This window comes from Telopea speciosissima, chromosome 3 (assembly GCF_018873765.1).
Source record: "Telopea speciosissima isolate NSW1024214 ecotype Mountain lineage chromosome 3, Tspe_v1, whole genome shotgun sequence".
NCBI lineage: Eukaryota > Viridiplantae > Streptophyta > Magnoliopsida > Proteales > Proteaceae > Telopea > Telopea speciosissima.
Window position 1 is genome coordinate 54426880 of NC_057918.1, and position 25932 is coordinate 54452811.

Here is a 25932-nt window from a genome sequence, read left to right on the forward strand (position 1 = left end):
TACATGGTATGAACATTTTTCTGACCAAGAGAAAAAACCCATTGAGAGAAAAACACAGGGATGACGTTGAGGAGCAGCCCGGCCTCACGACCAGGCTGCTCCTCCCCACTCTTCCTCCTTTCTCCTCTCTTTCTCCCCACCTCTCGCCCTACCTTTCTTCGTCCTCCTTTTCTTTTTTCCTTCTCTTCTTCTGGTTTGGAGTCTGGCTGTGAGGTCGGGCTCCTCCTTCTGTTTCTCTCCATTCCTTTCTTCCTCCTCTTCTTTCTCCTCTTCTTCTTCGGGATTTGGAGCTTGGTCTCCTCGTTTGGACCTGCGAAGAGCTTGTGGTTATCATCCTTGCTTGTCTGTAGTCATGCTTGTCGTCAGCCCTCTTGGTTTGTTTGTTTTTGTAGACGTCTGTCTTGCCTGGTTTGCTGCCTTGCAAGTCGCCCTCCCGCTGGGCCTGTTTCCAGGCTTGTTGGGGCCTCTCCTGTCTGGTCGCAATGCTTTGTTAGCTTTCGTCTCCGACAACTGCTCACCTTGCTGGGTCGCCTCCCTCGCTGGCTGCCTTCTTCGCTTGGCCTGCTGGCCCATCTCTTCGCCTCTAATCCTGCTCGCCTTCTCTCTCGCCAGACGTCTTGCATCGCTGGCACCCTCAGCTGTCGCTTGGTCGCCAGTCCTCTTGGACTGCAGCTGCTTGGCCGCAAGCCTTCTTGGTCAGTCTTCTGTCTGATCCGCCTGGCTCGCTCGGCTAACGCTGTGTTACTGCCAGCTGCATAGTCTGCCTTTTGCAAGCTATGCTCGGCCGGCTGCCGCTTCGTTGTTGCCCTCTCCAAGGCCGGTTCCTCTCTGACGTGGTTGTCACCTTCGCTTGGCCGTGGTCCTCCGCAAGGCCAGTGCCCCTCTGCCGCGGCTGTTCGCTTTCCGGTGATGCTCCATTTTCATCTTGGCGGCTGGTCCAAATTGTGCTGAGATAGTTGGTTTTGGGTTTGTGGTTCCCTACTTGGAAATGACTTGGCTGCCCTTCTCCTATTGTTTGGCTTCTTAGCTCTTATGGGCTTTTGTCTCTTCTTGTGGGCTTTTGTATTCCTTGGGCTTTCTTATCTGGTTTTTTGCCCACATGGGCTTTGGATTTTACAGGCTTTGCCTCCTCTCAGGTGGGCCTTGTAAATTGTTTATGGCTTTGTGCCCTTGTACGCTCTCTCCCCCCCCTCTCCAGTTCTTTTCATTGGTAATGAACTAAATTATTTGTTCACCCAAAAAAAAAAAAGGATGTACATGGTCCTAGTCACTTTCTCTTCATTCCTCCCATACTATATTTCTTTAGGTCTATTTTTTTTCATAGCATCAAGGACGTCCACCAATTCCTTTGTATGTTGCTCACATATTCTTATTTGCTCTTCGGAGGCTCTAATTTTTGCTACGTGATATCCCTCAAGATAGCCTATCGATTGACGTGGTGTTGGTGTGATTGTTGGTAGACCCTCCATAGTATGCCCTTCTTGCTAGTTTGATGATGAAGTTTGTCCTTCATCTATAAATTTAAACATCTCACAACCATCATGTTGTCCCTGTAAACAAATAAAAAAATATTTATTTTGACAGATTACAATCTAATTTATTTCTTATAAATGAAAAAATAAGAAAAATAAAAGTATGTGTAGTCATACCGGGGTGGAATGTGGGCAACACCAAAAATCTCGGCCGATATCTGGTCCTCTAGTGCACCTTCGAACCTTGCACTGCCCTTTCCCACACTCACACATTCTAAAGTGGTCTAACCCCTAAAAAAAGATTTGTGATTGCGGCACTTGTAGAAAAATCTTCCCGGATTAGTCTCTGTTTTTTATGCCAATATGATACATTTATCACCCCAAACGTCTCATCTAGCCATAATTATGTTCTGGATAGAAATAATTATCGGCCCATATTAGGAGAGATGTAAAGAATCATAGAGAAATGTGGCAGGAGAGGTAAAATATAGGATCTGAAAATACATAAAACAAGAATCTGATAATTTCGAAGCCTAATAATATAACATACAACTGAGGAGATAATACTTATGAGGAATACAACACACTCAAACTATTATAATGTTTTAACCTTAGAGTACCATCTCACAGAAATATAATAATCCTAAAGAAATATACCCTAAAAGTACTGATTTTTGTTCATTACACTAGTCCATCATCAAGTACTAAGACCATAAAAACAGCTAAAGAAATAATAAACATGTCCGTCATCTAAAGCGAAAACAATAAAAGTACAAACAGATCAAATTGTTCATCATCAAACCCAATCAGGGTTTAAAGTATTGGTATCGGGTATCGTATTGAAAGTTGATTTTAAGAGACGTATCGTATCGTATCGTATCGGAGAGTATTAACCATATCGGGTCACGTATCGACCCTATACAGTTGGTACTTTTTAAGTATCGTATCGGTGCCGTATCGTATCGATACTCTAAAAATCAGTTATGTATCGGCTAGTATCGGCAGATACGTTAAGATACTTAAAACCTTGCACCCAATCCTCAATCAGCAGTGATGTCCTTCCTATTTGTCATATAATATTCAAACACTTTAGGCCTGTCTTCTATCGGTGAATTCTCAAATATAGCGGCTAGCTCCTTATCCTTAATAAAAAGTTGTTTGGCCTGCAATCTTTTCATAAAATCAATTCCTAGAATTGCATCAACTGCATAAAATACAGTTTTTGCAAAATCAGTTTGCATGTCTTTCTTGGCTAACTCATTGATTGCGTTAGCTATTGTTAACAGATTAGAATTAGAGTATGAATGCTTGGATGATTAACTATCATCCCAAGCGCATCTATTTATAATCATGAATTACATGAGAACAGAATTACATGAGCAATGTGGGACTAAACCACATACAATAAAAGAGAAAAGACATAATAAAAAGGGAAAAAGTCCAGAATACCCCCACGGTATTCTGGCCCATACAATCCAACACTCCCCCTCAAGTTGGAGCATATATATCATGCATGCCCAACTTGACTAAGATAGGAAGAAACATTTTGCCACTTAGTCCCTTAGTGAACACATCAGCCAATTGATCAGCAGACTTCACAAAGGGAACACAAATGAATCCGGCTTCAAGCTTCTCTTTGATGAAATGTCAGTCAACCTCCACATGCTTAGTACGATCATGCTGGACAGGGTTATGAGCAATGCTAATGGCTGCTTTATTGTGACAATAAAGCATCATGGGAAGATGGACAGCGACACCAATATCCTACAACAATCCTCTAAGCCATAGAAGTTTACAAATTTCTTGTGCCATCGCACGAAATTCGGCTTCAGCACTGGGCCTTGCCACAACATTCTGCTTTTTGCTACGCCATGTGTCAAGGTTCCCACCCACAAAGGAACAATAGCCAGAGATAGATTTTTTGTCAGTGGAACCAGCCCAATCGACATCAGTATAAGCTTCAATCTTCAGGTGACCATTGGGAGAGAGAGAAGGATTCCTTTTCCTGGAGCAGACTTCAAATACCGCAAAATACGACAGACTGCCTCCATATGAGAGGAATAGGGATCATGCATAAACTGGCTCACCAAACTTACAGCAACGGCTATGTTAGGTCGTGTGTGAGAGAGGTAGATTAGTTTGCCCACTAATTGCTGATAACAACCCTTGTCAACAGGTTCACCCTCTTTCTCCTAGTCTTGTAGTAGCTTCTATAGGAGTATCTGAAGGATGACAACCTAGCAGCCCAGGCTCAGTTAATAGATCAAGGATATATTTTCTTTGAGAAAGAAAGATGCCCTTCGAAGATCGAGCAACTTCTATCTCTAGAAAATATTTTAGAGGTTCGAGATCTTTTACCTCAAACTCACGGCCAAGGAAGAGCTTCAAATTCTTGATAGCATCATCATCATTACCAGTGACCACAATATCATCCACATAGACTATGAGAAGAGTTACCTTGTCTCCAACTCGTATGATAAACAAAGTGTGATCAGCATTGCTCTGCTTATATCCTGCTGAAATCATAGCCTTGTGAAATCTGCCAAACCAGGCTCTAGGTGACTGTTTCAACCCATAAAGGGCACGCTTCAATTTACAGACCCTGCCCTTGGTCCTGTCATTAGAGAAGCCTGGTGGAATGTCCATATATACCTCCTCGAAAAGCTCCCCATGGAGGAAGGTATTCTTTACATCTAACTGTTGAAGATCCCACTCAAGTTTTGCAGCATAAGATAATAACACCTGTACAGTGTTGAGTTTTGCCATTGGTGCAAAGGTCTCCTGATAGTCAATTCCATAAGTTTGAGTGAACGCCTTTGCAACCAAACGTGCCTTATATCGATCCATTGAACCATCAGCCTTCTGTTTGGCCACAAAGACCCATTTACATCCAACTGGTTATTTCCCTGTAGGAAGAGCCACAAGTTCCCACGTATTATTTTTGTGTAGTGCTCTCATTTCTTCGAACATTGCTGCCTTCCACTTTCCATCTGTAGATGCTTCCTGCCAATTTTTAGGAATCAAAACAGAAGAAAGAGAAGATACAAATGCACGAAAAGAAGGAGAAAGAGAACTATAAGAAACAACACGAGATATGGGATGTAAAATGCAAGTCCTTGTACCTTTGCGATGAGCAATAGGTAGGTTGGAAGAAGGGGGCTTACCATGAGAGGAAGGATCTGGATCTGGATCTGGAGCCGGCAACTGGATGGGTATTGATGCTAAAGTGGATTGAAGCTGTCCTCTGTTGGTCCTGCCCCTTGTATAGGTGAGTATGTTGGAGTTGTCAATCCTCTTCTAAAATTCACCAATAGTTCTCTGGACTGGAGTCAGCTCCCCCTGAGTAGGAATATTAACAACACTCTTTTCTATAGTCTTCCCTTGTAAAGGATTCCCTTCAGATGAGGGGGGAACAGCCAGAGGAGGTTGGGCATCAATTAAAAAAGGATGGGCAGCATCCAAAAGAGGCTGGGCAGCAGCCAAAGGAGGCTGGGCAGCAGCCAGAGGAACCTTAAGAGGAGGAATCTCAAAAGGCACATCTTCACTAGAACTCTCCCTTTGAAGAGGTGGTGAAGAATAATAGGAAAGGGTCTCATGAAAGCCAACATCCATACTAACCAAAGTACGGCGGGAAGGGGGATGGTAACACTTATAACCTTTCTCGGTTGGAGAATAACCCAAGAAAATACAATGTAGCCCCCTAGGTTCAAGTTTGTTTGGAGATTTTGTATTTCTTGCATAACACACACAACCAAACACTTTGGGAGGCACAATAAAGGAGCAATTCCCCAGTAAAACATCAGATGGGCTACGGGAGTCAAGGACCCGAGTAGGTAATCTATTGATGAGATAGGCAGCAGTGAGAATCGCATCTCCCCAATATTGAGATGGGACATTCCGAGCATACATCAAGGCCCTGGCCATCTCTAACAAGTGGCGGTTTTTCCGTTCTGCCACGCCATTCTGGGCAGGGGTATCAACACAACTAGTCTAGTGAATAATGCCATGATCAGCCAAATATTTTTGAAATTGAGATTCTGTATACTCGGTTCCATATCACTCCTCAATATTTTGAGGGTAGCCTGAAACTGAGTTTGGACCATTTTATGAAAATGGTGAAAACATGAAAAACCTGAATTTTTGTATGCAAATGATAGACCCATGTGTTCCTAGAATGACAATCAATAAAAGAGACAAACCAACGATGACCAGAAATAGATGTTTTACGACTAGGGCCCGAAACATCAGAATGCACCAATTGAAAACAAGAAGAACTCCTTTTATTTGAAATTGGATAATTTGAACGTGTCTGTTTGGCTAGTACACAAGCCTCACAAAAAAAGTCATCCTTAGTATGTTGGGTGACCAAACTAGGAAACAAATGTGCTAAAATTCCTAAGGGGGGGTGACCTAACCTAGAGTGCCATTGGTAAAGTTCAAACGATGCCAAGGAGTTCTGGTGGAGCAGAGAAGGTAATGATGGTGGAGTGAAGCGACCATCATCAAGCAGGTACAATCCACCGTGTACTTTACCCAGTCTAATCGTCTTCCCTGAGCCCAGATCCTGAAAGACACAATGAGAAGGAAAAAAGGTTACTTTGCAATTAAGATCACGAGTAATATTACTAATAGAAAGAAGGTTAGTAGTAAAATTAGGAATATGTAACATAGAGGACAACGGAAGAGAAGAAGTGCAGTTGATGATTCCTTTTCTAGATACAGAGGAAAGGGAACCATCAGCTACTTTGACCTTATTTTTCCCAGAAGTGGGAGAATAACGATGAAACAGGCTAGAGGAACCGGTCATGTGGTCTGTTGCTCCAGAATATATGATCCAAGGATGGGAAGCTACAGAAGCACAGTGACCATCAAATGGAATACCTAACCGGGCAAAGTGTGAACCTGAAGGAGCAGAAGAGTTGGTAGTAGCAACGGATGTAGTAGAGGCAACAGATGTGAAACCCGCAAAAAAATAAATAAATAAATTTTGAACCTGTGTAATTTCAGGTTCTGGTTTTCGCCCTTGGTTATGGAGGATTCCAGGGAATCTTCCCATCTTGTTTTTCTAGAGTCAGAGGACCCCTGTGAAATCCCGCACCAGAGTTACCTGTGTCGGATTTGCTGCTTGGAGGCTATGCAGAAGCTCTCCCTTGATTAGAACTATTGTAAGTATAATTTAAAAGTATTTATATGATGTTTTGTACGACCAAATAGAATTATAGGGGTATTTTGGTCAATTTACTTCTGTGGGACCCATGTTCCCAGTGGGGAATCCTGTCCCTAACAATTACCCGTGTCCGGATTATCCCTGATGTCGTATGACGTCACTCCATGGTTAAAAATAGAATAATAAATACGAAAATCAGATTAAAAGCAATTTCATCAGCCACAATCTCATTCGGGCCAGGGGCACCTGAAACCTTAAGGGAATGAATGGCAGCCACAATCTCATCAGCCACAATCTCATCTTCATTTAGAAAGGAGCTCAAGGAGTCAAGGAGGGCCGAAGGGATGAATTTGTTGAGCAGGCCATTCGGGATGGGAGGAAAGGACAACTGAGAGCTGGAGAAGATATCCTTAAAATGCTGAACAGCCATGTCTTTGATACCTTTCACAGTGGAGACAATAGAACCATCCTGAGCAGTAAGGTGAACAATGGAGTTTACATTAACCTTGGGCTTCATAGATCTGTGGAAGTAGGCAGAGTTAGAGTCTCCCAACTCTAACCACTTGATTCTGGATTTTTGCTTCAGGAAGCTGTCTTCTCAAGCAAGTAAGGGGGAGAGCTCAAGAGAAAGAGCTTTCTCTTCAAAAGCTAAAGCTTCATTGCAGTGATCCGATTGCAGCCTAAGTTGAGTAGAGCCAAGTCTGTCCTTGCAATCCAAAACCTGCAGAGATATGTTTCCAAAAGTAGAGGAATTCCAATCCTTGAGAGCAGCCATAACATTTTTGAGCTTTCTGGAGAAATCAATGAGAGGGGAGGAGAAAGTAAAGAGAGGTTTTTCCAAGCTTGGAGGACAGTGGCTGAAAAAGAGGGGTGTGAGGACCACATGTCAAAGGATTTAAAGGGTTTGGGGCCAAAGGAAGTGGAAGGCTGGATAGTGAGAGAGATGGGGGAGTGGTCAGAGATGTCGGGATTGTCAAAATTTGCATGGGAGGAAGGGAAGGCTGAGAGCCAATCTTCATTTACCAAGACCCTGTCCAGCTTGCAAGAAACTCTAGAAGAACCTGCTCTTTTGTTGCACCAAGTTAGAGGGAACCCAGTCCATCTAAGATCATTAACACCCAAATCCTCAATACATTCATTGAAAGAGTTGATAGCTTCCAAGTCCAAATGATCATCTCCCAACTTTTCATGCAGAATCTTATCACATTGAAGTCACCTCCTAATCCCCAAGGGTGAGAGCCAAGCTGCCTAGCAATGGAAGAAAGGTCAGACCACAAAGGGATTCTAAGGGAAGGGCTGTTGAGGGCATAAACTACTGTGAAAAAGAAAGAGAGATGGCCCAGGCAGTCCGAGAAAGAAAGGTGAGCAAACTGGGAGGAGGAAGACAAGAGGGAAAGAGAGATTTTTGAAGGGTCCCAGAGAATCCAGATTCTACCATTAGGATGATGGGAGTAATTGGATAGAAAGGACCAGCCAAGGGCAAGGGAAGCCAGAATTTTGGCATGGTTGGGCTCCTTGATATGGGTTTCTAAGAGGCAGCAGAAAGTGGCACGAGACTGACGCAGCTTGGAACGAACAGCAGCATGTTTTGAAGGGGAGTTCAAACCCCTGGTGTTCCAAATGAAACCTTGGATCATGAGGGGAAGGCAGGTAGGGGCAACAATGGCTCACAGAGCCTGGACAAAACGGACCTCGAGCGGGTCTCACTACGGTGGCGCCGGTGATAGGAGCAGCGGAGGGAGGAGGGAAGGATGGAAGAAGGCAACAGAGAGCTTCGATGGATAGGGGAGAGCAGGGAGTCGTTTTCAGGTGGAGAAGGACAAGATCCAATCGGGTTAAGAGCAGCGGGTTGGTTTGAGACTCGCGAACCCGATTGGGAAGGGGGGGGTTCACTTAAAGGTGAGGGGTTAAGCCAAGGGCTAGAAGAGATCGAGCCCAAGGGGAGGGACTGACCATGGGGGCCCACAATGGGATCAGGGGGGCCAAAAGAGGTAGGGTTCACAGAATGAAGACAAAAGGGGTCTTCGTCAAGTTAACACCAAAAGGGAAACCCACAACAGCAGAGGCTTCAAGGGACGAAGACGAGATCAGGGATCCAATCCCAACAGCAGAGGAAGATGCCAAAGATGATGAGCTCAGAGTAGCAGTCGAGGCATGAGAGCCAGAAATGGAATCATCAGGGGGAGCATCCTGCGACATCCTTGATCTGCTCCTGGGTAAAACATCAAAAGAGGGCTTCTCAGGACACGAGACAGGCAAGGAATCTTCTGCATCGTCGTCAGCTGCAAGGGCGCTGAACCTGTTCAAGCCAGAGGAGATGTTTTACTGACTAGGTTGACTTAGCAGACCAGCCTTCTTCCAGCGACTATTCCGGTGGCGAAGCCTGTTGCGAGTTCGACCCCAGGAAGGTGATCTGAGATTTCTTGGTTCCAAGGTGGTTTTAGAGCCCAAACTGACACCAACAGGGGGAGGCTAAAGCGAAAGCACTCCAACAGCAGTAGAGTTGGGAGGGCCTGATGGTTCTCTGGCAGCCGCAGCAGGGCCAGAGAAGTCGCCATCCACAGCAGCAGGTGCTGGCATAGAGGGCAGAGCCTTGGGGGTGCAGAGATGCGAACCATGGCCGAATGTCTTGCAAACCTCGCAATGAGGGGGTTTCCATTCATAGTGCAACTCTTGTTTAAAGGAGAAGTCCTCTCCCTCCTTGACCATGATAAAGGATGGCAGTGGTTCAGCAGCCGTAACCTCAATACAGATACGGGCATAAGCAAGCCTGTCTTTGCAGCGAGTTCTGACGTCTTAGAAAAGAGGAGTGGTCAAGACGGAGCCAACCAGGCTAAGACCATCAGTGCACCAGCAGTACAGGGGAAGACCCGGCAGAGTAACCCAGAGAGGGATGGAGGTAGGATCGACTCGTCGGAGCTGAAGATGCCGATGCCACTGGCGCAGGAAAATGGGCTTCTTACCTACAAGCCAAGGCCCACCCTCAAGGGCATGAGCTTTATCAGAGGCAGCAGAGAATTTAAAAATGAAGAAGCCATTATCCAACAGGAAAAGGTCCATGGATCCCTGGGGCCTCAATTGCTTGGAAAGAGACAGCTTAATCGTGTGAAAAGGAGGTCTGGAGCCAAGGAAGTGGCCTACCAAACAGTTCTCCCAGAGCTTAGCTTCGGAGTCAAGGAGCTCTGGTGGGCAGAGCGCAAACTTTGAAGAGCCAGCAGAGTTGGGTGCAATGAAATGGAGAGGGAGGCCATCGGGGTGAGAACCAGACACGGGAGTAACGAGAGAACTCCAGGAAACAGGTTGAGAAGGCAGGGGAGAAGACAAGGGAGAAGAAGGCAAGGAAGGAGAAGGCGAAACAGGCTGAGAAGGGGGGCGGCAAGAGGGAAGAAGGCATAGAAGGAGAAGGCTGTATGAGGAGAGGAGGATCAAACCAGCAGGGATGGCCGGAGCCGGAGAAGAGGAACTGCCATCACCGGAGAAGAGCCAACTCCCAGAGTGGCCATTTTTTCAGAATACAAGCTATGTTAATCGTCCTCCTCATAACATCCATCAATTCTAGACTCTTGCCCATCAAAATCCTATGTTCCAAGATGCTAATCTAATCCTATGATTTTGGACTAACTTCTTTACCCACACTCGTCGACGGTGCAAGAACGCTTACTTGTCATCAAATTTGAGTATCGACACATCACATTGCTTATAGAGGGCACCCTAGCTAAACCTTCCTCATTATTCAGTACACTCGAGTTAAACTGCTGCGCATCGCTTCTAGGGGAAAAAATGTAAGGTTCTAGGATATGATCCATGTAAAAAAGGGGTTGGCTAAAGTTTTGTTTTTGGGTGCTGGTAACCTACATGACGCACCAACCCTACTTTATCCGGGTTTGGCACTGGCACCAAAAACACTGGTGGAGTTCTGGAGGAATCACTACCAGGTAAGGCAGGTATAATAATGTCATCAACATACACGACCAAGACAATCACCATGTAGCATAGTTGTCAAGGCGGCGCCTAGGCGGTACCTTGGCGACGCCTAGGCATCCAGGCGCCTTGGTCGACTTGGGCGCCTTAGTCGCCTAGGCGAGCGCCTTGGACGCCTTGTTCGCCTAGTTGGTGTCGCCTTGAACTTTGGCCCTCTCCTCCGCCTTGGGTCGCCTAACCGCCGTGACAACTATGCCATGTAGTCATGGTGACGGACAAAGGCTGAATGATCATAATAACACTTTGTGAATCCACATTGAGTAACGATTGAGCTAAACTAATCAAACCATGTTTTGGGCGACTGTTTCAAACCATAAATCGCCTTACGCAACTTGTAAACTTTACCAGCATTCTCTATTTCTCCCCTTGAGCAACATACCTAGGAGGTTGCTCCATATATACCTCCTCAAGCAAATCATCATATAAAAATGCATTATTGATGTCCAACTGATACAATGGCCAATCAAAATTCACAGCCAAAGAAATAAACATACGAACTGAATTGAGACAAGCAACAAACGAAAAGGTCTCAAAATAGTCCACATCATAGATCTGAATACATCCCTTAGCCACCAAATGGGTCTTTAGCCGCTCAATAGAGCCATCAAGATTATACTTAACAGCATGCAGCTATCGATACTTTACGAGTTCCTTACCTGGAGGAAGTCCACTAGAGTTCATGTTTGAGGAGATAGTAGGGCATCCATTTCCACATCCATAGCTGGCTTCCATCCATGATGAGACATTGTCTCAAGATAATTTTTAGGGGTGACATGAGTAGGTAAGGATAGAGCAAAACTATTTAAAGATGATGGAAAGATGTGAAATGCAAACAAAATTTATTGATAGGGTTAGCAACCGTAACTTTTGAGTACAAGAATGGTTACCTTTGCAAAGAGCCACTCGTAAGTCTGTAGGTGAAGAGGAAGAAACAGGATCTGTAGGCATAGTAGCAGATTGTATCGAGGGCTGTAGAGGAGGAGCCGGATCAGGCTGTAATGGCTTGGGACGGTGCCAATATTCCTGCAGTGGTGCTTGCTGAGAGGTTGTTGGAGAATCATCAAACGGGACCAAAGTAGCAATAGGAGAACTAACACTCTCAATATCCAAAGTATGATTCAGCAGAGAGATACGTATTTTCTAAAAATGTAACATCAGCACTAATGAACTGCTGTTGACTAACTGGATCATAACACTGATAACCTTTTTGGGTCCTAGAATAACCAAGAAAACACACTTGAAAACCGAGAGAGATAGTTTATCAACATGTGGTTGCACTTTGTGGACAGAGTAAGTGCATCAAAAAATTCTGAGGCGGCAAAGAAAATGATGGTGAGTTAGAAAAAACAACAGATAAAGGAGATGGATTATCAAGAACAGAGGATGGCATACTATTAATCAAATAAAAAGCTGTTAAAACAACATTCCCTAAAAATCTTTTTAGAACATTCATATGAATTAATAATGACCAAATAATCTCTAATAAGTGTTGATTTTTTTTTTTCTTCTCAGCCACTTAATTCTGTTGGGGGGGGGTATAAGAACAACTCATTTGATGAATAATACCATGCTTAGAACAAGAAGATGAAATTCACGCTGAGTATACTCAAGAGCATCATCAGACTAGAAAGTTTTAAGAGAAACATCAAACTGAGTCTTTATTTCATTATAAAATGCTTTAGAAATGGATAGAAATTATGAACAATCTTTTAACAAATACAACCATGTCAATTGGGAATGATTGTCCACTAATGTAACAAAATAAGAAAATCGTGACCTATGTTTTACCCGATGTTGACCCCAAATGTTTGAATGCACTGAGGAAAACAAAGACAGATTCCTAGACACATTACGAGAAGGAAAATACAAACAATGATTCTTCCCAAGCTCACATGTTTCACACCCAAGGTGAGACAGACTTGCAGCTAAGAATCATTTGTTGAAGTTTGGACAATGGCAAATGTCCTAACCGAAAATGCTATTGAATGGGGGAAATACCACTAGAGGTGGTAGTAGTAGCCGTAGAATATACATCAAAATCGAGATAATACAGCCTATCCTTCTCACGCCATCCACCAATCTTCTTCTTTGTCTGAAGATCCTGAAAGACGGAACAAAAAGGCTAGAATGTAATAGAACAATTTAATAATTTGGTGAGTTGACTAACAGGTCAAAGATTCAAATGTAACAGGGAACATAAAGGACAGAAGATAGGACATTGAAGAAGTAGGAGACACTGTACCATGGTTAGTCACTTGAGTATAATACCCGTTAGCAAGAATATCACGGGATGGATGATGAGATTTATAAAAAGTGGAAAACAAACTTGACTTACCAGTCATATTGTTATAGTCACCAGACCAGAATCAATGACCCAGAAGTTGGAAATGAAGTGGTAAAAATGTAGTTGTACCTATATGGGCCAATGTAGCCATGGATGAGGAAGAGAATGGCTCAAGCTGCCAGACATGCTTCAATAACTGAGTGACCAGATCATCACGAGACAAGGATCCTGATGAACTAGCTCCAGATGAAGTGACGAGATTAATGTTGCTAGATGACACTGTAGGAACTAGCTCCAGATGAAGTGACGAGATTAATGTTGCTAGATGACACACTGTCGGTACTCCCATTAGACACTGTTGTATTGGCCAATCGCTGGACCGACTGAGGCTTACCATGTTTCGAACATGTATTAACTGTATAGTTAGACTTGCCACAATGTGTACAATGTTGTAAGTGGTATGTTTGCTGTCCACCACGACCACCTGTACCACATCCATGTCCTCCCCCTGAACTATTACCGCTCCCAGGCTAGCTAGAGCCTCAACCACGGACGGCCACCACTACTAGCAACAAAAACAGAAGATCGATTGAAGGAGTGGAGAAAACCCTCTGCTGAAAGTCTCAGCCAATTGTACTGGTTGAATTGTGAGATCTGAGAAATTTCCCAAATTAGAAGGTTATGGGCTACAGGCCTAACCAGCCAGCAGAACCCTCTCAAACTGGGGTCGAGTGGAGGAGGTGGTGGGAGGTTGTGTGCTCCAAAAATCAACTTATTGAGATATGATCTCCCCAAGTCACAGCACCAAATCTGGAATTGTAGGGCCAGCAGCAAAGTGATTCGATCCTCTTTAATGAAGAACAGCAGCAGCAGCAGTCACACTCGATTGATCTTCTCAATAGATGGAGCAATCACAATATCAGAGCAGCACTCAGAGATCAATGGAGAGACAGAGAAGATAGAAAATAGAAGGTTGGGGGTAGATGGATTTGGCTCTCCCAGCCAGGCTCCTTCAGCCCTTCAAGTCACACACACTTGAGAAACAATCATACTTTGCAGCAAGCAAATTTTCATTCAATCTATGTAAATGGTGGGGAGTGGCCTAACAGCCTTACAATAAATAGAGGGCAGGACTTGCACCTCAAGTAAAAGAAAAAATAGAAACTTAACATAATAAGTTGCAACATGAAAATAGAAACTACTTTAATTAACTAGGACTGAAATAAAATAGAAACATAATAAAATCTTCTAAATCTTCTAAGTCTTCAAATCTCCTTGTGGGACCCACTTGGATGACTTAATTGTTGCACAGCCAAAATCTCCAGCCTGTGGTCCCCATCAGTTCAACTTTTTGCTTTAGAAGAATGACAAAATTTCCCTTCACGCAGGGACTTGAACTACTAATACTTAAAAGACTAATCTGCCCCCACAATTCTTCAAGGAATATTCTCACCAAGCCTAAACTAAGGGGCTGTGACACTGTTCACGTGAACAGTGTTTATGCCTCTTTTTCTTCATGTTTTGTCCTACATCAACTCTCCCTCTCTTAAAAAACTTCGACCTTGAATTTTGAAGATGGTAGGGATAAGCTTGGTGTGGTGGATGTTAATTTACTTTGCAAACAAATATTCTTGCAGCTCCTTGAAGACATGGATGCAATCCAAAATGTGTGGAATTCGTTCTTCAAAGTACTTTGGTGCAATAACAAATTCCACGTGTTCAACTTCCACATCATCCGCTGCCTCCACTTTGGTTGCTTCGAATTCTTCAATGTAAGCCTCGACATTCGGAACATCAAGGGCTGACTCTTCCATGACGACAGAAATTGCTGGAACTTCAACATTAACCTCATAGATGTCATTGTTATCATTTAGGGTGTCGTTACACTCTTCTCCTTCAAGGGCAGCTTCAACAGCCCAATCATCATCAAGCTGTGGTTCACACCCCAACATCTCCGGAATGGATTCAGTGGCTGTGATAATTGAGTCTGCCTTCTCTTGGTGCTCTTCCATCTTCAAAACTTCAACGACTTCCATGACAACATCTGTTGGAGGTGGAGGGCGATGGGAAGAAAATGTGACTTTAAATGTTTCTTTATGCTCTCTTCAAGTATAAGTGTCTTTTGGTGGTAATCTTATGGAGGGAAGAGCTTTTTGTGCATATGTTCTAGTAGGTACTTGTTCTTTAACTCGTACTTCATCTCTTCCCAAGTACTAGGTTCACATCTTCTAGCTCTAAGTCTCTCTTCATGGAGTTTCCACCATTTTCTAGCATAACCAATCAATCAAGAGTAAACAAACTTAAGCTTCCGCTCCTCTGTCTGATTGTACCAGTCAAAATATTCCTCTAGAGAATCCAACCAATCAAAGAAGATTAGATCCCTCTGCCCAGCAAAGGAAGGAACTTCTGACTTCATCTTCCTCGGATTAACATCAACCCTAGAGGTGTTAGGCTCTGATACCAAATAATGTAGAGTGGTTCTTAGTTGAACCCCTTCTACATTAGAAACTTTCTCATATTCCTCTTCATTCAAATGTAATAATATATGAGAGCGCTGAAGAGGAGCTTACTGAGTCTAATGGTTTTTCCCTGTGAAAAAAGGGTTTTAGTAAAATGGCTTAGTAATAGGGAAAAGGATGGTTTAGTTGACTTTGGGAATTTAGGTATAAAGATAGATGATTCTGGATTAAAGATAGATTATCAGGCTGATTAATGAATGTTGTAATCTAGGATTAAAAATTTGGAACTCGAAAAGGCCAGAATTGTCTACGTCACTGAAAAAATGAGTTAAGAGAGGAAGGAGAGCACAGATCTCCTTAGATCTGTGAATATATGGAATTTTTTGTTGATGTATACATTGGCGGTAAACCTTCCCTAATAGTTCGAGCTTTTAGTTGAAACTGTAGCAAACAGCCGAACATGCTATCAGAGCAGGGAGGTCGAGTGTTCGACTCTTGGGAAGTGCAAAAATCGGGTAAGGGCAGACAGTTCTTCTCCCTCGGTGCCGTGCGAAGACATGTCACTTGAGCTCGATGTGCAAGGACCATGGGATCTTGGACTGCATGTGCAGTTGAGTGTTGATGTATACATTGACAGTGCCCTTCCCTAACAGTTCAATATTTTTGGTGAAATGGTGGCGAACATTTGTGGCTCAAAAATCTTATAGATCTAGCCATAACAGTTAGTCTCCTTGAACTTCTGCATTTTTGGTGGCTAAATGGAGGAGATTATGGAAAAAAATGCATACCTTGGCCGGTTCAGGTTTCCCTGTGGAGATCAAGTATTAAAAAAGGAATACCTTGGCCAGTTCAGGTTTCCCTGTGGAGATTAAGTCATAATTGGGATCGATCTCCAAGGATTCTGATCTTATTCGGCTAATTCATCCAAGCTGATTCTGAAATTTTGAAACCATGGTTGTAAGGGCCGAATGTTACCTGTGGTTAGTGTTGTCTCTGTCTTAACTTCAGTATAGATCGGAATTTGAAGTAGGCGAATGATTTGCACAATTGGATCTGTTGAGTTTGACCAAAAAAAGAATCTGTTGAGGGAGAGTGAAAAGTAAAATTGTGCATTTTAAATACTACTGATTTCTTTCAACTAAAATATTTACTGTGAATTCTCAGGAATGAAGGTGCAAGGGTGGGATATGAGTGAAGACTTCCCTCTTCACTTGCTCTGGTTACCCCTGCTCCGGCAAGGCTAGTTCCTGCCCTCTAATGCCCCTTGCACCTGTAATATGTCGACTCTGTCTCCTTCTCCCTCTCTCCCCCCCCCACCTCCCCCTCCCCCTCCCCCTCCCCCCTTGGACCCCCTCGATGGTCAGCCTTCTCCTTGGTCTGGACTTTTTTCGCCTACTGCTGGCCCTCTTTCTGATGGACTTCCTCTGCATTTTGTCGCCCCTGCTACTATCGGCTCTTCAAAAGTAGCTCTCTGTCCTCCTGATTTCCTGGATTCTGAAGCACAACTTTGGGAGAGCTGCCTTGTAGGGCATTTCCTTGGCTCCAGGCCTCCCTTCCACACTGTCAAGGCTTTTCTAAGCAAGCAATGGCGTGCCCGTGGTAACTTGGAAACCTTTCTCTTGGACAATGGGTTTTTCATTTTCAAATTCTCCTGCGATGCTGATAAATATTGAGCACTAGAGGGTGGCCCTTGGCTTATTGGCAAGAAACCAATTTTTTTGCAACAATGGCATCGGCACCTGCAACTCCGTCGTGTGGATCCCTCTTCCATCCCTCTTTGGGTTACCCTCCCTGGGTTACCACTTCACTATTGGTGCACCGATGGACTCAGCACTGTTGGTTCGGTTATTGGTACTCCTCTCTTCTCCGATGTGAGAACCAGACGCAAGGACAGGTTGGCGTTTGCCAGGATTTGCATTGAGGTCTCAGCGCAGGATCCTCTCCCATCCTTTATTACAGTGAAGGAAGGTGACGACTTTTCTTTCGACCAGGAAATCCATTACGAGTGGAAGCCTCCTCACTGCGAAGTCTGTAAAACATTTGGCCATGGTTCTTCTCTTTGCACTCCAAAGACATTCGACTTGCCTGCTGCTCCTCTTGCTGAGGAGGTCGTTGCCTCTGAAAATCCTATTTCCGCTGGAGGTGTTCACCATGTCTCCCGGAGAACACTTCGTTCCAGAATCCGGCACTGGAACCGTCATTGGCAGGACAAAGAACCTTCGCTGCTTCCGGAAAAGCAGCCCCTCACCTGCGATCCGAACAGATTCAGTCTGTTGGCTGACGAGGATGACGATGTTTCAGATCTTGGCTCGTGCCCCGAAAAGCTCCAATTTGATGCAATACCTCGTAGCAGATCCAGGATGTTGGAAATCCCCTCTGACGAGATTTCCTTGCTAGATTCTCCTGACGCTGCTACTAGCGCTGCTGCATCGCTGCCGCTGAACTCCACAGCTACCAACCCTTTGACGCTTTGCACTGGTACCTCGTCTGCTCCCCAGACTTCCTCGGCTCCCCAGGCTCCGTCTTCGATTGTTGCTGGCTTGACTCACGCTCTGAGTGAGTCTTTGGTCTTGAATCCCTTTTGCCCTTCTACTGTGGGACCTACCAACTCCTCTCACGTGGCCCCCTCAAGCCCCCTTGCCTTGTCTGGCCTGGCCACTATTGACCCTGGGCTAGACCCCCCTTCACTTAAACTCCCTTTTCAGACTTCGGGTCTTCGGGTCTCAAACCCACCCTTTTCTCTTAACCCGAACGGTGACCCTCCTTCTTCACCCGTTATTGTTTGTGTTCGTTCTTCTTTCCCGCGTAGCTCTTGATGCAAACTGGCCTGCTTGGCTATGCCTTTTGACTGCTCTTACCGTAGGCAATATCGAAGTGAAACTCGCTCCAGGTCTGTTCTGTCCAGACTCTCTGAGCCTTTGTTGCCCCTTCCCTCCCTCTTCCAATGATTCAAGGCTACATTTGGAACACCAGGGGCTTGAACTCCCCCTCCAAACACGCTGCTGTGCGCTCTAGACTTCGGTCCTCTCGAGCCAATTTTTGCTGCCTCTTAGAAACCCATATAAAAGAGCCTAATTCTGGCAAAATCCTCAATTCTCTGGCCCCTGGTTGGTCTCTTCTCTCCAACTACCTCCACCATCCAAATGGCCAAATTTGGCTCATTTGGGACCCCTGCAAATTATCCATCTCTCTCTGTTCCTCTTCTTCCCAATACCTTCACCTTTCTTTTTCTGATTGCCTGTGCCACTTTTCATTCTTCTTCACTGTGGTTTATGCCCACAATTCTCACCCTCAAAGGCTTCCTCTTTGGTCTGATCTTTGTTCCATTGCTAGCCATATTGGTCCTCAACCTTGGGGTTTGGGTGGTGACTTCAATGTCATCAGGTACAATTATGAAAAGCAAAGTGGTGACCATCTGGATTTGGAAGCAATAAATTCTTTCAATGACTGTATCGAAGATATTGGAATGAATGACCTGAGGTGGTCTGGCTTTCCCCTTACCTGGAGCAACGAAAGGGCTGGTATTCACCGATTTTCCTGCAAGCTGGATAGAGTGTTGGTAAATCAGGAATGGCTTTCAGCTTCCCCTCTTCCCATGCTTCTTTTGACAACCCTGACATATCTGAGCATTCCCCCATCTCCCTTGCTATTCAGCCTTTCACCTCTTTTGGCCCCAAACCCTTCAAATTTTTATACATGTGGACCTCTCACCCCTCCTTCTTGCCTACTGTTCAAGAAGCTTCGACCAAACCTGTCTTTGCTTTCACCACTTTCCTTATTGCTCTATCCAAAAAGCTCAGAAATGTCAAGGTAGCCCTTAAAGATTGGAATACCAACACTTTTGGTAACATTCCCCAGCAGGTTATAGATTGCAAAGCAAAGCTTGCCTCTATTCAGCTTCGGTTGCAAGCTGATCACTTCAACACTGCCTTAGCTACTGAGGAAAAAGAGATTTCAGCTGAGCTCTCCTCCTTGATTGCTAGTGAAGAAAGTTTTCTCAAGCAGAAGTCCAGAACCAAGTGGTTAGACTTGGGAGACTCCAATACTGCTTACTTTCATCATTCGTTGAAAGCCAGAGTCGATTACAACTCAATTGTTAAACTCACAGCTCAAGATGGTTCTACTGCTACAACAGTTAAAGTTATAAAGCACTTGGCAGTTCAGCATTTTAAGGGTCTCTTTAGCTGCCCTCAGTTGGTCTCTACTCGTATCCCGAATGACTTGCTCAACAAGTTCATTCCCTTGGCTTCCTTTGATTCTTTGAGCTCAATTCCCAAAGAAGATGAAATAGTGGCAGCCATCCATTCCCTCAAGGTGTCGGGTGCTCCAGGTCTGGATGGGTTTAGTATGGGCTTTTTCTTAGCTACTCGGGACATCATCAAGCAAGACCTTATTGTAGCTATTGAAAGTTTCTTCTTTAATCCTAATCAGGTCAAGGGCATCAATCACACTTTCCTATGCCTCATCCCCAAAAAGGAGGGAGCAGCCACTATGAATGACTTCAGGCCCATTGCTCTTTGCAATTTGCTCTACAAATTCATTGCCAAGATTCTTGCTCGGAGGCTTAAAAGTGTAGTGGATCTCCTTGTCAGCGACAATCAATCTGCCTTCATCCCTGGAAGAAACATCTCGGACAACATTCTTCTTTGCCATGACATTGTCAGAGGGTTTGATAGGAAAAATCACTCTCCTGCTATTCTCTTGAAGATTGACGTCCATAAGGCTTTTGATTCTCTTAGGTGGGATTTCATCAGGCAAGTTATGACCTTAATGGGATTTCCGGCTAACTTTGTCAATTGGATTCAGGCCTGTATCTCCTCCCCAAGGTTCTCAGTTTTAGTCAATGGCAGCCCGGCGGGGTACTTTGATGCTTCTGTGGGGATTCGTCAAGGCTGCCCTCTATCCCCTTACTTGTTCACCTTGGCTGTGGAAGTCCTCTCCAGGAAAATTCAAATTAGTACTGATCAACACTTCATTTCTCCTTTGCCCAAGTGTAAAGCTCTCAAGCTAACATATTTGGTGTTTGTTGACGACCTGATGATTTTCTCAAAGGCTTCCATTGCTTCTCTGGATTCGGCTTTGCTCTGTCTCTAGCACTTTCACGAGCTATCAGGCCTTCGCATCAACCCTTCAAAGTCTCTGTTGTTCTTTGCTGGGGTTTCGGATTTGGACAAGGTGGCTTTCATTGACAGATCTGGATTTCAAGGGGGGCACCTTCCTGTCAAGTATTTGGGGCTCCCTTTAATTCCTGCTCGGCTTTCCGCTCACCACTGTTCCCCGATGCTTGATATCATCCGCAAAAGACTTCAGGTGTGGAAAGGTAGACTTCTCTCTTATGCAGGCAGATTGGTCCTTATTAGATCAGTTTTGGAATCTTCCTATATATCTACTGGTCTGGTTGCTTTGGGCTCCCTCAAGCTACTATCAAGTCCTTGGAAACTCTTCTGGCCTCCTTCCTCTGGAAGGGCAATGATTCTTCTAGGTTCTGGGCTGCTGTGTCTTCCAAAGAAGGAGGGTGGCTTGGGTATTAGAAGAATCAAAGAAGTGAATTACGCTGGTATCATCAAGCTCATTTGGAAGATTGCCTCTAAGCAGAAAAGCATCTGGGTTGACTGGATTTACTTGGGCCCTCTTCGGCAGGACTCCATCTGGATGGCTTCATCTTCCTCAGATTCTTCTTGGGTCTGGCGCAAGATCTTAGACTCCCGCCATCTAGTTCTTCACAACATTCACTCTCAGATTGGTGATGGCTTGTCGTCCTATCTCTGGCTTGATCATTGGCACCCACGGGGGATCCTCATCCACTTGATAACTCCGAGAATCATTTATGCTTTTGGTCTTCACAGGCTCTCCTTGGTAGCCGACATCCTCGACCAGCATGGTGGTTGGTCCCCTCCTCCTGCCACCTCTCCGGAGCTTACTCTCTTCTAGAACGAGCTTCCCTCCATTTCCATAAGACTTTTGGGTAGAGGCGACTGTTTCTCTTGGTTGGCAAGCAATTCAAACTCTTTCTCCTCCTGTTAACAAAACAGGAATTTGGTGAATGGCTTGAATGATCAATGAGATCAGTCAAGCTCTCTATTTATAATAATAATAATAAAAGAGATTATAAAGGAAACACTGTTCACGACACTGTTTACGTGAACAGTGTCACAGCCCAAATTACAATTCTACCCTTGTTCAAAAGTACATGAATAAAGCATAAACAAAATACCAAAAATACCCTTATAATATCGGGTAACACATCTCAACACTCCCCCTCAAGTTGGGGCATAGATATCACACATGCCCAACTTGACTAGACTAGGATAAAACAACTTCCCACTCAACCCTTTGGTGAAGACATCAGCCAGTTGATCTCCAGACTTCACAAAAGGGATACTAATCTGCCCAGTCTCTAACTTCTCCTTGATGAAGTGTCTATCAATCTCCACATGTTTGGTACGATCATGCTGCACTGGATTGTGGGCAATGCTAATTGCTGCTTTGTTGCCACAGTACAACATCATGGAAGATGAACAGAACCACGGATATCAAGGAGTAAACTCAAGCCACAGAACTTACATATGCCCTGGGCCATAGCACGAATTCAGCTTCAAGACTAGATCTTGCCACAACATTTTGCTTTTACTCCGCCATGTGACCAGATTTCCTCCAACCAAAGTACAATAGCCGAGGTAGATTTCTGTCAGTGGTTACGACCACCAAGATCTCGTGTAAGCCTCAATGCGAAGATGGTCATGAGGAGACAAAAGGATCCCCTTTCCGAGCCGACTTCAAGTAATGGAGAATACGAAGAAGCAGCGACCATGTGAGTAGAATAAGGATCATGCATGAACTGGCTCATAAGACTCACAGCAATGGCAATATCTGGTCTGGTGTGGGAGAGATAAATCAGCTTGCCCACCAATCGTTGATATCTGCCCTTATCAACAGGTTCACCATCCTTCTCTTGTAGACAGGTAGTAGCTTCCAAGGGAGTGTCACAAGGATGACAACCAACCAAACCAGTCTCTGATAGTAAATCTAGAACATACTTTCTCTGGGAGAGAAAGATGCCTTTTGGAGAACAGGCAACTTCAATCCCAAGAAAATATCTTAGCTGTCCTAGATCTTTTATGTCAAATTCCTGTCCCAAGAAAGCCTTCAGGTGAGAAACTTCATCTGTATCATTACCAGTCACAACTATATCATCAACATAAACTATGAGATGAGTGACCTTTTCTCCCTTTCATTTGGATGAACAGTGTGATCAGCATTACTGTTTGTATCCACAGGAGACCATGGCTTTATGAAACCTACCAAACCATGCCCGTGGAGATTGCTTCAACCCATAGAGTGCCCGTTTGAGCCTACAAACTTTCCCATGGGTCTTGTCAGAGGAAAAACCCGAAGGAACATCCATATAAACCTCCTCTTCCAACTCCCCATGAAGAAATGCATTTTTTACATCCAACTGCTGTAGGTCCCAGCCAAAGTTGATAGCACAAGACAGTAAGACCCGGACAGTGTTCAACTTCGCAACGGGGCAAATGTCTCCTGGTAGTCGATCCCAGAAGTCCGAGTGAAGCCTCTGGCCATAAGCCTGGCTTTATATCTATCCACTGTTCCATCTGGCTTCTGCTTGACAACAAATACGCATTTACACCCGACTGGTTTCTTACCCGAAGGAAGAACAACTAGCTCCCATGTCTCATTTTTAAGTAAGGCCGTCATTCTTCCATCATGGCTGCTTTCCACTTTGGATCTGCAATCGCCTCCTGCTATTTCTGAGGAATAGAAACAGAGGAAAGAGAAGAAATAAATGCACGATAGGAAGGAGATAAAGCATCATAGGAAACAACATTGGAGATGGGGTGTTGGGTGCATGACTTAACCCCTTTACAAACAGTGATAGGTAAGTCAAGGGAAGGATCCTTACCAGATGATGTAGCAGGGTCTAGATCTGGATCAAGTGCAGACGATTGTGTAGGTGGTATGGTGGTGGTGGTAGTCTCAACTTGTCCTGTGCGCTCCCGGGTATATACCTTATCAACAGGGATTTGACTGACTGGTCTACGCTCCCCCTGAATAGGAGCCACTGTAGGAGCTGAAGTTACAGAGGGCTCCCCCTGAATAGAAGCCGGAAGAATTGCGGACACATCTTCAAAACCCTGATCTTGCTCCCCCTGAAGAGGTGTCTGGGAATAATATGACAAGGACTCATGGAAGACAATATCCATGGAGACAAGAGTACGACGTGAAGGTGGATGGTAACACTTGTATCCTTTTCGGGTCGCGAATAGCGAAAAATACACCAAATGCTCCGTGGATCAAATTTCCCATGAGGATGATGATTGCGGACATAGCAAACACAACCAAAAACTTTAGGGGAACCACAAAGGAGGAGGAACCCTGGAGGAGATCAACGGGGGAACGACCATCAAGGACACAGGTAGGCACACGATTGATGAGATAAGTAGCGATAAGAATGGCATCACCCCAGTAGTGAGAAGGAACCTGCCATGCAAACATAATGGCCCGGGCTACCTCAAGGAGATGTCTATTTTTCCTTTTAGCAACCCCATTCGGTGAGTCAAGACACCGGTCCGATGGACAATACCATGTGCAGCCAAATAAAGTTGGAACTGACCCTCCATGTACTCTCTGCCATTATCACTGCGTAAAATGTGCAAGGTGGCATTGAATTGGGTCTGAACCATACACGATGAAATAACTGAAAACAACGGAAGACCTCACTTTTATGGCTCATCATGTACACCCAAGTGGCACGAGTATAACAATCAATAAACGAGACAAACCATCGATGACCAGAAAGGGAAGTACAACGGGCAGGGCCCCACACATCAGAATGAACCAAAGCAAAAGGAGTGTCACTTTTATTTAATGAAGAATAACTGGAACGAGTCTGTTTAGCCAAAACACAAGCCTCACATAAAAACTCATTCCTATTACAATGCTTAATCAAACGCGGAAACAAAAGAGACAAAGTACTAAGGGATGGATGACCAAGCCGACAGTGCCAGAGATGAAGGTCAAGGGACGAGGTGGACTGTAAATGATGAGCTGTAGAGGAAGCCGAATGCAAAGTAGAAGGCTGACCCGGGTCAAGTAAGTAGAGACCACCCCCAATCGTGCGCCCCGTCTCCAAATCCTGTATGACACAATGAGAAGGGAAAAAAGTCAATTTGCAGTTCAGATCTCTAGTTAGACTACTAATAGAGAGAAGGTTGGTAGAAAAGGACGGAACATGCAAAACAGATTTTAATGAAAGGGTAGGTGAGCAGCGTATGGAACCCTTCCCATTAATAGGAGAAAGGGAACCATTAGCTACTCGAACACTGTCTTTGCCGAAGATGGAGAATAAAGATGAAATACATGGGAGGAGCCGCTTATGTGGTCATGGCACCGAATCTATAATCCAAGGATCGGATACAGCCGATGCACACAAACCATCGATCGGAGTACCGAGGCAAAATTAGAACCGGGAGGGGCAGCAGGTGCAGATGCTGTAGTGGAGGCAGCGGAAGAGGCCTGTAGCATGCGACGGAAAGCTAGGAGCTCATCTTGAGTAAGCCCAATGTCAGATGAAGGGGCAGCAACAGCAGTAGTAGGACAATCAGCCATATGAGCCTTGGGCTTAAACTTCCCACGGGCTTTCTTTTCCTCAAAATCAGCAGGCTTCACATAGAGCTTCCAGCATTGAGCCTTAGTATGATAGAGCCTGTTGTAGTGTTCACACTTGACAGGACCTTTAGGGACAACAGTACCACCATCAGTAGTGGTAAGAGAAGGAGTACTGGAAGCAACTTGCAAGGCGGATCGATCAACAGTAGAGGAATGCAGCATAGCAGCCCGACGAGATTCTTCATTATGAAATAAGGCAAAGGCCTGCTCTAGGGATGGAAAAAGGGACTGCCCAAGTACTTGCACCCGAATAGGATCAAACTCCATATTTAGTCCAGCCAAAAAATCATAGACATGTATTTTGTCAACGTGTTTGCGATAGGCAGCCAGATCAGTAGTAGTAGAGGGCTGATAGTCGGAGTAATGATCCAATTGCTGCCACATGTTCTTGAGGGTAGCATAGTATTTGGAGACAGAGAGCTCCTGTTTGGTAGTGGCATTAGCCTTCTTTCTAATCTCATAGACTTGTGCATCATTCCTCGTGCGACCATTAGTCTCTTTGGTACCATTCCAGATAGTATGGGCTGTGTCCAGTAGAAGAAAATTGTCTGAGATATCCCCTTGTATAGAATGGATCAAGTAGGACATCACCATCGCATCATTAGATAACCACTTGTTGAGCTGAGAACCCTCTTCCACTGGTTTAGTTGTTGTCCCAAGAAGATGGCCAGTGAGGCCACGGCCAGCTACTGTCAAATAGGTAGACCAAGATCACTTTAGGTAGTTAGAGCCATCAAGTTTGATTGGGGCAGCAAGGGGAAGAAAATCAGTCTGGGGCTGGCCATCAATGCCAAAAGAGGCCAGAGAAGAATCTGAACCAGTCATTGCTGCAGGTAACCAATCTTCAATGAAGCAGCAAACAGCCAAAAAATATCCAAAAAA

The 25932-nt window shown here is 44.6% G+C and overlaps 1 protein-coding gene across 6 annotated transcripts in view; it reads left to right on the top strand.

Annotated features, from left to right (window-relative positions):
• LOC122654306 (sister chromatid cohesion 1 protein 4-like) overlaps window positions 1-25932 on the top strand; it is a 116888-nt gene that overhangs the window by 88909 nt on the left and 2047 nt on the right. The gene's annotated exons all lie outside the window — the stretch shown is intronic.